The sequence below is a fragment of the Rutidosis leptorrhynchoides genome, chromosome 6 (assembly GCF_046630445.1).
Source record: "Rutidosis leptorrhynchoides isolate AG116_Rl617_1_P2 chromosome 6, CSIRO_AGI_Rlap_v1, whole genome shotgun sequence".
Taxonomy (NCBI): domain Eukaryota; kingdom Viridiplantae; phylum Streptophyta; class Magnoliopsida; order Asterales; family Asteraceae; genus Rutidosis; species Rutidosis leptorrhynchoides.
The window spans coordinates 45,906,713-45,919,092 of record NC_092338.1 but is presented as its reverse complement, the minus strand read 5'-3'; the positions used below and the strand labels follow the sequence as shown (position 1 = coordinate 45,919,092).

General features: G+C 33.1%; 1 long non-coding RNA gene across 1 annotated transcript; it reads left to right on the top strand.

The window, feature by feature from the left end:
- Positions 1 to 335: 335 nt before the first annotated feature.
- Positions 336 to 3,338, top strand: LOC139856096 (uncharacterized). The gene is made up of 2 exons (XR_011761667.1): positions 336 to 420; positions 3,017 to 3,338. It is a non-coding gene; the product is annotated as an uncharacterized lncRNA (long non-coding RNA).
- Positions 3,339 to 12,380: the final 9,042 nt, after the last annotated feature.

Sequence of the window (12,380 nt, the reverse complement as noted above, 5' to 3'; positions counted from 1 at the left end):
TGATGAAACTGTCAATCCTTTTACTTTTATCTCTAGCGGGTGAAATGAGTAAGTTGAAAAAGTTAGCTAAAAGGAAAAAGGGTCAAACAGGTCAACTCGTTTGAAAGTCCCAGCCATCTGTTATGAAATTCTTTGTATCAATCTTAACATGGAACTTTTTATTTTATTTTGATTAAATCAGATTAGGTATTGTTATACATTTAATGGGTTTCACTTTGATTGTGTTGTGCAGTTGTCCTAGGGGCAATTTTCATACATAGTTGTGTTCGTTGGATCTGATAAGATGTCCGGATTATGTTTCAATCGCTTTGTGGTTTCCGTGGTCCATGGTATGTTAATTTTCATACATAGTTGTGTTCGTTGGATCTGATAAGATGTCCGGATTATGTTTCAATCGCTTTGTGGTTTCCGTGGTCCATGGTATGTTCATCATATAAACCAAGTGTTTTCTTTTATAGTCTTATATATATATATATATATATATATATATATATATATATATATATATATATATATATATATATATATATATATATATATATATATATATATATTTTTTTAAAAATGGGAATTTCATTAATACACAAAAAAATACAACGGGGCATGGAATATCCAACACCCCCAAAACATACGACAAAACAAAAACCTAAGATCCATCAGATCTAAAATACGAGCAAACACAAAATCAAAGCAGCTATCTTCCATCACTGAGAACCAAACGATTCCCCTTTAGAACTAATCCCCAATTCTTCTCAGAAACCCTAATTGCATTCGATCTTTTAACACTTAAGGTAGATAATTTCAGTTTAATGCCATCAATAATCACTTTAGCCAAATCCAGTTCATTTCTTCTTCTACCTTTAAACGTCCTGCAATTTCTCTCATTCCAGATATGGTAAACAGCAGCTGCAACAGAGAGGCGATTGATGATGTCCCAGATTTGATTTCTAAAAGGATACTCTGCTAAAGAATTGACCACATTCTGTAATTTATCAGGTAAACCCTTGAAAAGAAGCAACTTTTTCAATTCACTCCATACCTTCTTAGAATAAGAACACTCAAAGAACAGATGATGCATAGAATCTTCACACTCCCCACATAACTCACATTTGAAAGTTTTATTTGGATACCATTTCACAAGCTTCTCTTGGGTCGTGAGTCTATTCATATTAGCCAGCCACAATATAAAAGCATGTTTGGGATTAGCCTGTGGAAACCATATCACATGATGCCAATGGACCCTTGGATTGATAGGTCTAAGATCTTCCCAAACTTGACTAGTCTTATACTGCCCTATCTTGCCAGCCTTTGAAATCCATTGAACATTTCCATCATTATCTTCATAAATGTGGTTCTTTATTCTGTCTCTCATACCTAAAAGATGTTTCCATCCCCAACTATCATTAAGTTTATATTCCACTTCCCAAATTGATTTGCCTTTGAGTTTGACCAAGTTCACCCAATTATACCAGAGAGAGTCTTTCTTAGTAACTAATTTCCACAATTGCTTAATCAATAAAGTGTCATTCCACACCTGCAATGGCTTTAAACCTAACCCTCCTTGGTCCTTAGGAGCACATACAACCTTCCATGCCACTTTTGCTACCCCTTTAGAATCATTACCCTGCCCCCATAGAAAAGCCTTCACAATTCTATCAATGTCTTTCACCACAGAATTGGGCAATTTATAAACAGATGCCCAATAGATGTGCATAGAAGATAGGACAGAAGCAATAAGCTGAAGCTTCCCAGCATATGATAAGTGTTTGGTCCTCCAATTCTTAATTCTTTTCTTAATTCTATCCAAAATCTCTTTACAATCCATGATCCCTAGTCTTTTGGCCAATAGAGGGACACCAAGGTACTTGACTGGGAGTTTACCCACATTAAAAGGAAGAATCTGTGTGATAGCATTTTGCAGACCTCTATGAATGCTCTCAAAAAATATAGTACTCTTGTTGAAATTTGGAAATAAACCTGAAACTTGACTGAAGTCTTCTAGAACTTGTTTGACCACCTTAACTGAGTTAATATCACCATGACAAAAAACCAGAAGATCATCAGCAAAGCACACATGAGTCAACTTCATACTTTTGCAGCCCACATGAAATTTGAAAGCCTTACAATCTGCTATTCTTTTAACAAAGATAAGATTGAGAATTTCCATGACCAGAGTAAATAGGTAAGGAGATAAAGGGTCTCCTTGCCTCAATCCTCTACCACCACTAAAATATCCCTTGATTTCATTATTAATGCAGATTGAGAACTTAGTGGTGGTTACACATTTCATGATCTATCCTATCATCTTCTCATGAAACCCAAATCCATTTAGAATTGACCTTAAAAAGCTCCAACTAATAGTATCATAAGCCTTTTGTAAGTCAATCTTAAGTGCACATCTCTTAGAACCTGCAGCCCTGTTATAACCCTTCAATAATTCCTGTGTCACCAATATATTATCTTGAATAGCCCTACCAGGAATGAAAGCACTTTGATTAACATTCACCAATTTCTCCAAACCCTGTTTCATTCTATTGACCAGGATCTTACTTATGGCTTTAAAGACCACATTGCAACAAGCAATAGGTCTGAAGTCTGATACTCTATTTGGAGTATCAGTTTTAGGAATTAAGGAGATTAAAGTTGAATTAATCCCACCCATCAATTCACCAGTATTTAAAAATTCCCTGATAGCCTTACAAACATCATCACCAACAATGTTCCATGCCTTTTGGAAAAATAAAGAAGTGAAACCATCTGGCCCAGCAGCCTTATCACCATCAATATCAAATATAGCCTCCTTAATTTCTGCATTGGTCACTTCAGATATCATTGTGTTAGCCTCATTGTCAGAAAGCTTTTTATATATATATTATATAAGCTTACTATACATGTTTTAAGGAATGTTCATGAGTATGTAAATTGGTTGTGTGATCAGATTTCTCTTTGATGTTTCACATCATTTGATCTATTATTGAAATATATAATAGTTTTTGTTTCAAACATTCATTTTCAGGGTCAAAAGATCGGGATCACTGTAAAGAGTAAGTTGAGACCAAAATTTGGTAAATTACTGGTGGAAGATGGTCAATATGTCATTCCGGAAGTAACGCCTGAGAATAGATACAGATGTATACACTAGTCACACGATTATATGTTGGTGTTTACTTTTAAAACATTAGTCAAGCCGGCAACAGATGGTTTTGTTTCTTTTAACGATATTGTATCCGGTTAAAGGGTTCATCGATGCATTTGTAGGTACTATTCATATTACTTGATTATACTTTGTGTTCCTTTTAGTTATACCTTTACTTTTAATTGCATTATCTAATTGTATAGTTAGGTTATACAATAAAATTTAGTATAAAACTTCTATGTATACCACTGTCCGACAACTCTTAAAACTTTCATAATTGGAAGTACCATAATGATCGGGCCAAATAATAACATAAATGCTACTCATTTAACCATCTGTTGAATTGTTATTCTTTTAACTGTGTGTATATTCGGAAAACAGCTTCGGCGCATTTGTTGAATTGTTGCACCATTTGTGGAAAGTTAGGGTCCAGATATGTTGATGGCAACGGAGACAGAAGCCAGGACCACCACAGAATATTATCCGCTTTGGGAACATCGAGCCACCAGCGACTCAACTGCCCTCACGGGTTTAAAACGCGTCCTGTGAGGAAGAGGTATCAAGTCACATATAAGGGCCTTTGTTTTTGCCTCTCCAACCGATGTGGGAAAGGGGTGAAGGTCACCCCAACAATTCCCCCCCCCCCAACCCAACATCGGTGTGGTAACCCCGGCTCTGATACCAGTTGATGGCAACGGAGACAGAAGCCAGGACCACCACAGAATATTGTCCGCTTTGGGAACAGCGAGCCACCAGTGACTCAATTGACCTCACGGGTTTAAAACGCGTCCTGTGAGGAAGAGGTATCAAGCCACATATAAGGGCCTTTGTTTTTGCCTCTCCAACCGATATGGGAAAGGGGTGAAGGTCACCCCAACAATTCTTGATTACTTTTTGTTCTCCCTCCCTCTTGATAGTCAACAAACAGCTGCAATCAACTGATCTAAATAGGTTACAACGGACAATCTACAAAGCGAAAACTAACCCGTTTGACAAACATTTTCCCGACCCGTATGAAACCGTGAGGATGCTAACAAATAAGCTATATCAAATCCAACCCAAGTCTGTCCCAATTCAGTAGCAAATCAACTAATAACGAATAATCAAGCACATACAATACACACGAGACTTTTTACGATGAAAACCTCTCAAAATCGAGAGTAAAAACCACGGGACTCGTAAGCCACTTAAATTCCACTATCATCAATAAGAGAGTAATACAATAATCCTTATATAGATCAACTAGAGGTATAAAACATCATCATACTCTTGAACTACAACAATCAACAAGTGTATGAAACAATTAAAGACAAAAGAGGAATAATTTCACCCAAAAAAAACTGCAGTCTGATCCAGAAGCTATAACTCGAGCTACCGACCTCTTTAGACGAATCAATGGTTGAAAACCTTGGTACTGATGTCAGGAAGACATAGCCCAAATTTGATGAAGATCCAACGGTTAGATCTCTGGGGATCGTCGATATTCTGGACTGCTGTCACTGTAGACGGAAATTGAATATCACACACTTTTTCTTGAAAACTTTCTGCTCTCTTGATCTGAAATTAGCTGGATAGTTGACTCAAATAATGCCCTTAGATGTTTGACCAGGTCAACCTTCATCTTGGGCCTAATTTGTTAGGCTTGGGCCTTTCATCATGATTGGAAACCAATTTAAACCCAACAAGATACTACGGCTCTATTGAGTCGACAACAATCATCGATTTATTGGCGACCTGACTGACTCTTAGAGCCTAAATTAAATTCCAGGCAGGAGTTAAAACCCATGGAAATTTGATTCTACCATTTTCATGGCGTCTAATTATTTTTATTTCTTTTTAAACTTTTTCCTACTTAAAGGCCGGAGGTCCTCTCAGAAGCAATCTCTTTATCCGTCGAATAGAGAGATGGATGACTTTCTCTACTTTTGAGAGTGTTTCACTCTGGGTGAAGAAATGACTTGTCTTTATTCTCGGACAGGAGAAGGATTGTCTACATCTCACCTCCCCCATATACCACTTATGTGGTATTGGGTTTTTTTGTTGTTGTTTTGTTGTTGTTGTTAGGGTCCAGATACATAATGCAACAATAATTAGTGGTGAATTTGTAGTCTTTGATGTGCAAAGCAGATCCAAGCAAAACTAACTGAGATATACGACACGCTTGCAATATTGTGAATGGTAACAGTCCACCGGATGTAACATCCTTTTTAAATTGTTTAGACAACTTCTAAACAAAACCGTGTTATATAATGTAAATTGCATAACTTACACCACTCTTAGATCTCACTTGTACATATTTCATTCTTGATTTATAATAGTTATTGTTCTGCCTTTAAAATAAAAATGAGACTTATGATTATATATTAGTTACTGTTATGTATCTGGTCACATGAACTTGTACTGAACTAACTACTGATGTCTTTTAACAAAACAAAAAAAATATTCGACAAAATCACACTAAATTTTTAACAAAACTAATGATTATTTTTAACTTTATATAGCTTATATTAATTTGCTAATTTTGTATATAGCACACTCAAAGAATTAGACAAGTACACATTTGATTATTGGACACATAAATCTCTCCTAATTTGTGTCAGAACGGACTACTTGAACTACAAATGAACCTTAAGCACATGAAGCATGTTCGCATTCTTGTAATTGATATCTAACAATACTAATCGTTGTAGCATGAATATGTATTTACGTATATTTAAAATAAAATGTATGTATAATATATGTGTATAATATATATGTATATATATATATATATATATATATATATATATATATATATATATATATATATATATATATATATATATATATATATATATATATATATATATATATATATATATATATATATATATATATATATATATATATATATACTTTTTTAAGGGGAAAGGGAAGTAAATTTTAATAGAAACTTAAAATTCCAACTTTTTATTGATTCAACTAGTACTGATTTACACGATATTCAACTCTTATTTTATATGAACAACACAAGTGCCGAATATCAACCGTGAAAGAGATGCAAATCAGCCATAATATGTTGCATTTTAAACAAAAAAGTACAAAAAAACAAACATAGAGGCAAAAACAGTAACAAAACCAAAAACCGAAGTTAAACAATTTACATACAAAAATTAAACAAGTTAAAACTTAGATATAATAAATAACATACGTAATCACAATTCACAAATACGAAATGAAATCCAGAACTACACGATTTTAACGTAATATTTCAAAATTAAATAATAGAAATAGAAATAATAGAAACTCATTCCTTCCATTTTTTTCATTCATTCAACTGGTACTGATTTACAAGATTTTCATTAAAGACTCTTATTTTATGAACATCAAATAAAACATGCTAATATGATCACTTACTCATTTATCCTTCGGTTGTTTTCCACACATCCTTAAAAGTTGTTCATATCGTTCTTTATCCTTCTTCTTCGGTCAACAACCATCTTTTCAACCTGACTAAGAGCAGACACTTGATCAGGTCGTTTGCACAACGGGTCCTTCGATACGGTGACTGTTGAATTGGAGGACTTACAATCTGAAACACCCCCAGTCAGTGGCGGAGACAGTAGGGTGGCTTCGGGGTGCTCTACTACCCCCAACTTGCTCATTTGAAACACATATTTAGTATCTTAATTGAAGAAAATTATCTTAATCAATCAGTCAAATTAAACAATGAGTAATCTTACTTTGTTTTGTTAATTATTATTATGAGTCAAGTTACTCGATATTTTATTAGCCCAAACCCACATTATATTTTGATAATAAAAAAAAATACCATTTAGAGATTCGAATAATGAATTATAAGATCTTACTCGGCAATATACGGATGTCATTCCCATCTATATCTAAAGGTATGTGACGACCCGAAAATTTCTGACCAAATTTAAACTTTATCTTTAAATGATTTAATGTTTTTGACGCGATAAGCAAAGTCTGTAATGTTGAGTCTCAAAGTTTTGGAACTATATTCATGTAATCAATTATTCTTTGACTGTTCTCGAAGATTCACGAACAATATATATAACTTAATGTGCATATATATATATATATATATATATATATATATATATATATATATATATATATACACATATATACATATATACATATAGATATATACATATACATATACATATATATATATATACATATACATACATACATATATATATATATACCTATATATATATATATATACATATACCTATATATATAGATATATATATATGTATATATATATCTATATATGTATATATATACATATATATATATATATATATATATATATATATATATATATATATATATATATATATATATGATTTCAAGTTATTTAGTAAACGATAGTAACATTCGATTATTGATTCGATTGATATTTAGATAAGTTAACTAAAACGTTTAAGATGAACCAGTAAAACACTAATTTGCTACAGTATTTTCGAATTGCTACAGTACCCGAAAAGCTACAGTGTTTTTGAAAATCACTATTTGCTACAGTAAAAAACTTTGCTACAGTAAAACACTATTTCAAAATAAAAATGTATATATGTATATGTATATACTACGAGATGATGATTTATAGAAGCAAATGACCAAAACACTTAATTGATTAAAGCTACACTTCGAGTGACATAGTTATGGATAATTTAAGTCTATATTTTGACAAAGGTACGAGTCACGAAACAAAAAATGCAAGTTTTCTCAGCGTACGAAAGGACGATCGAAAAACCGGAACTGGGACATAAGTCGAGTGACGAACGACTTATCGGAACAAAAATTACAAATTAACTATGCACGAGAATATGATATAATATATAATTAATTAATATAAATTATATATATTATATAATATATTAATATGTCGACGAACTAAATTACAAAACAAATGTGAGCTGGCAGGAGTAGCCATGTGATCGCATGGCATATAGGCACAGAGCCCATGCGATCGCATGGGGTCTGGATTCAGAAAACACTATAAAGCTCGATCAGTTTGTGTTCAAATTCATTCATCTATCTCTCTGATCTTCACACATACTCCGTAATATTTATTTTTTTTATTTAAAGATGATGATTATTATTATTATTATTATTATTATTATTATTATTATTATTATTATTATTATTATTATTATTATTATTATTATTAAAGATTAATATTATTATTAATAATCTTATTATTATTAGTGTTTGTATATCGTTATTATTATTATTATACATAAAATACTACGACGAGGTCTTGAGCGTGTTACTTTCAAAACTGGTTTTCGAGCTAGATAGAGCTAAGAAAATTATGGGTTATAACTATGGAGGTTATGGGTAATATTCGTGGGCATTGTTTGCAAGTCAAACCTAGTATTTATCATCTCTGTTGCGTCTACGTACTTTCCTGCAATATTGAATCACAATATTGATACGTGAGCATTCATATCTTATCTTTTATATATTAATTGTGTATCCATGTCTAGTGCTCGAGTTTATATGTTTATGCATGCTTGTATACTAAATTTCGTCGTTAAATAGTTTATGATGGATCACGAATTAAATACATATATTACTGATAAAAGGTATATGATATGCATATTTTTGAAAAGCTGGCGAAAAATCAATAACTTTTCATTTAGAAATCGCGTAATTTCGATGAACGAATTAAAAGGTATGGTCAACTGAATTATGATTGACGTTAATTGGAATTGCATTTGAATCTGCAAATAATATTTAAACAACTTGTATGTAAGATTGATAAATTGGATTTTTTAATATTACCAGCCGAGTAAATGAATCCTTATATATGGCACGTCTCGTTTTGTTTAACTATTGTCAAAATTGATTTTTTGAAACGACTTTGGATAACTTTTGTATATTGATCTCGAGCATTAGGATTGTGATACATTATGACCAGACCTAGCTTGATAAGACATTTATTGACCAACATATGTTCTCTAGGTTGAGATCTACGGTTAATTGGTATTCTGAGTTTCGATCACGTTTCGGTCACGTTTCGGTGAACGACTTTATGTGCTGCTAAGGTGAGTTTCATATGCTCCCTTTTTAATTGCTTTTGCAATCTATATTTTTGGGCTGAGAATACATGCACTTTATTTTAAACGCAATGGATACAAGTACATACTAAATTCTACACCGAGTTTGAACCGAAAATCCCTTAGCTTTGGTAACTAGTAACTGCCGGTTATAAGAACTGGTGGGCGCGAGTAGTTGTATATGGATCCATAGGGCTTGACATCCCCGTCTGTTCCAGGTATAGAAACCCTAGCCTGAACTATAAAACAGACGTATGCTATTTGAGTTTAGTACACGCTGGATTGCGTGTATTGTACATGTTGGTTGCATGTATGTTAAAACAGGGGTACTTATTATAACGTTAAAGCTTAGTTACCAGGGTGCTTAATCTTGTAGAATATTTTGATAAACGTTTCTGGATGAAACAACTGAAATCTTGTGATCCACCTTTATGTACAGATTATGCAAAACATTAAAACTATGAACTCACCAACCTTTGTGTTGATACTTGTTAGCATGTTTATTCTCAGGTTCCCTAGAAGTCTTTCGCTGTTTGCTTATATGTTAGACAAGCTATGTGCATGGAGTCTTACATGGCATATTTTTCAAGGAAACGTTGCATTCACCAAATCATCACCATGTATCTTATTTTGACTGCATTGTCAACAGAAGTACTATTGTAAACTATTATTTAAGGTGATTGTCTATATGTAGAAATCATCAGCTGTCGAAAACCTTTGATTTAAATATTCATTTATGGTGTGCCTTTTCAAAAGAATGCAATGTTTACAAAACGTATCATATAGAGGTAAAATACCTCGCATTGAGATCGATGAATGACGTGTTCGTCCATATGGATTTGGAGCGATCGGCACAAGGTACTTTCTTTCATTTCACTAATGTTTCCTTTCATTTAATTTCCTTTTGTTTCCTTTCATTTCCTTTCACATCCTTGAGCTTTCCTTTCATTTACTTATCAAACAAGAATAAAATGTAATACATATTTAATATATTTTGTTTGTTTTAGCAGAAAATTAAAAATGTTAGCTCTCTTCCAACGTTCAAAGGGGGCAGAAATGGTGGAGCAAAAGATAATTTCAAGAATAAATCACAAATGAGTCACTGCAACAAACAGAGTGGGACCTACGTTCAAGCCACAACAACTTAGAAGGTGAATTCCAGTGAATTTTAGTGGAAAAATGGAACGAGTGGGACCCGTATCGAGTTCAAGCAGGCCACAACTGTTCGGGTTCAAACTAAGAATGGCTACGCTCAGGTTTACGAGTGTTCGTAATGTGACTTGCAACAACAATTATGGTGGTAAGAATCTTGTAAGTTATGGTGGCTCGGATGGTGGTGGCAATTGTTCGTACGGTGGTGCCGGTAGTTCCTATGATGGTGGAAGTGGTGAACCACTATCACTACCATACGAGCTACCGCTATGATGACCCGAAAATTTTTGACTAATTTAAACCAATTCTCTATATGATTTAATATTATGTAAATATACATATATATATATATATATATATATATATATATATATATATATATATATATATATATATATATATATATATATATATATATATATATATATATATATATATATATATATATATATTATAAGATGTACAAGTAAAATACTAATTGCTACTGTAAAAATGACTTTGCTACATTAAAACACTATTTGCTACAGTAAAATACTATTTGCTACAGTAACGCACTATTTTCTACAGTGAAACCGTATTTTGCTACATTGCTACAGTGAAAACGACTTTGCTACAGTGATCAAGACCAAGGATGGATCTATTTGCTACAGTGAAACCGTACTTTGCTACAGTATTTTGCTACAGTGCTACCGTGAATTTATTCGTCCCAGTTTTTCACCTTGGGGTGCTCCTATTCTGTTCGTCAAGAAGAAGGATGGATCTATGAGAATGTGCATAGATTACCGAGAATTAAACAAATTAACGATCAAGAATCGGTACCCATTACCGAGAATTGATGATTTGTTTGATCAATTGGAAGGATCAAGTGTTTATTCCAAGATTGATCTACGCTCCGGATATCATCAGCTGAGAGTGAAGGAAGAAGATGTTCTTAAAACCGCGTTCAGAACCCGTTACGGTCACTATGAATTTTTAGTCATGCCTTTTGGATTGACTAATGCTCCAGCAGTATTCATGGATCTAATGAATCGCATATGTAGACCATATTTAGACAAATTTGTCATTGTTTTTATCGACGACATATTGATTTACTCGAAGAACAAGGAAGAACATGAGCAACACTTAAGACTGGTACTGGAGGTACTCAAGAAAGAAGAACTGTACGCAAAATTTTTGAATTGTGATTTCTGGTTACAAGAAGTACAATTTTTGGGCCATGTTGTCAGTAAACATGAAATTAAAGTTGACCCTGCCAAGATCGAAGCCATTAGTAAATGGGAAACCCCGAAGACTCCAACACAAATTCGCCAATTCTTAGGTCTTGATGGTTACTACCGAAGATTCATTCAAGATTTCTATAGAATCGCCAAACCCTTAACTGCATTGACTCAAAAGGGAAAGAAGTATGATTGGTCCACGGAACAGGAATCCTCATTCTAGTTATTAAAGAAGAAGTTAACGTCTGCACCCATTTTGTCATTACAGGAAGGAAATGATGATTTCGTGATCTATTGTGATGCTTCACGCCAAGGTTTAGGATGTGTATTAATACAACGCACAAAAGTTATCGCATATGCCTCACGACAACTAAAAATTCATGAAAAGAACTATACGACGCACGATTTGGAACTTGGAGCAGTAGTTTTTGCACTCAAAATATGGAGACACTATCTATATGGCACCAAGTGTACAGTATGAAATGTCCCGTTCTTATTGATTAAAAACGTTCCATATTAATTGATTTCGTTGCGAGGTTTTGACCTCTATATGAGACGTTTTTCAAAGACTGCATTCATTTTAAAACAAACCATAACCTTTATTTCATCAATAAAGGTTTAAAAAGCTTTACGTAGATTATCAAATAATGATAATCTAAAATATCCTGTTTACACACGACCATTACATAATGGTTTACAATACAAATATGTTACAACAAAATAAGTTTCTTGAATGCAGTTTTTACACAATATCATACAAGCATGGACTCCAAATCTCGTCCTTATTTAAGTATGCGACAG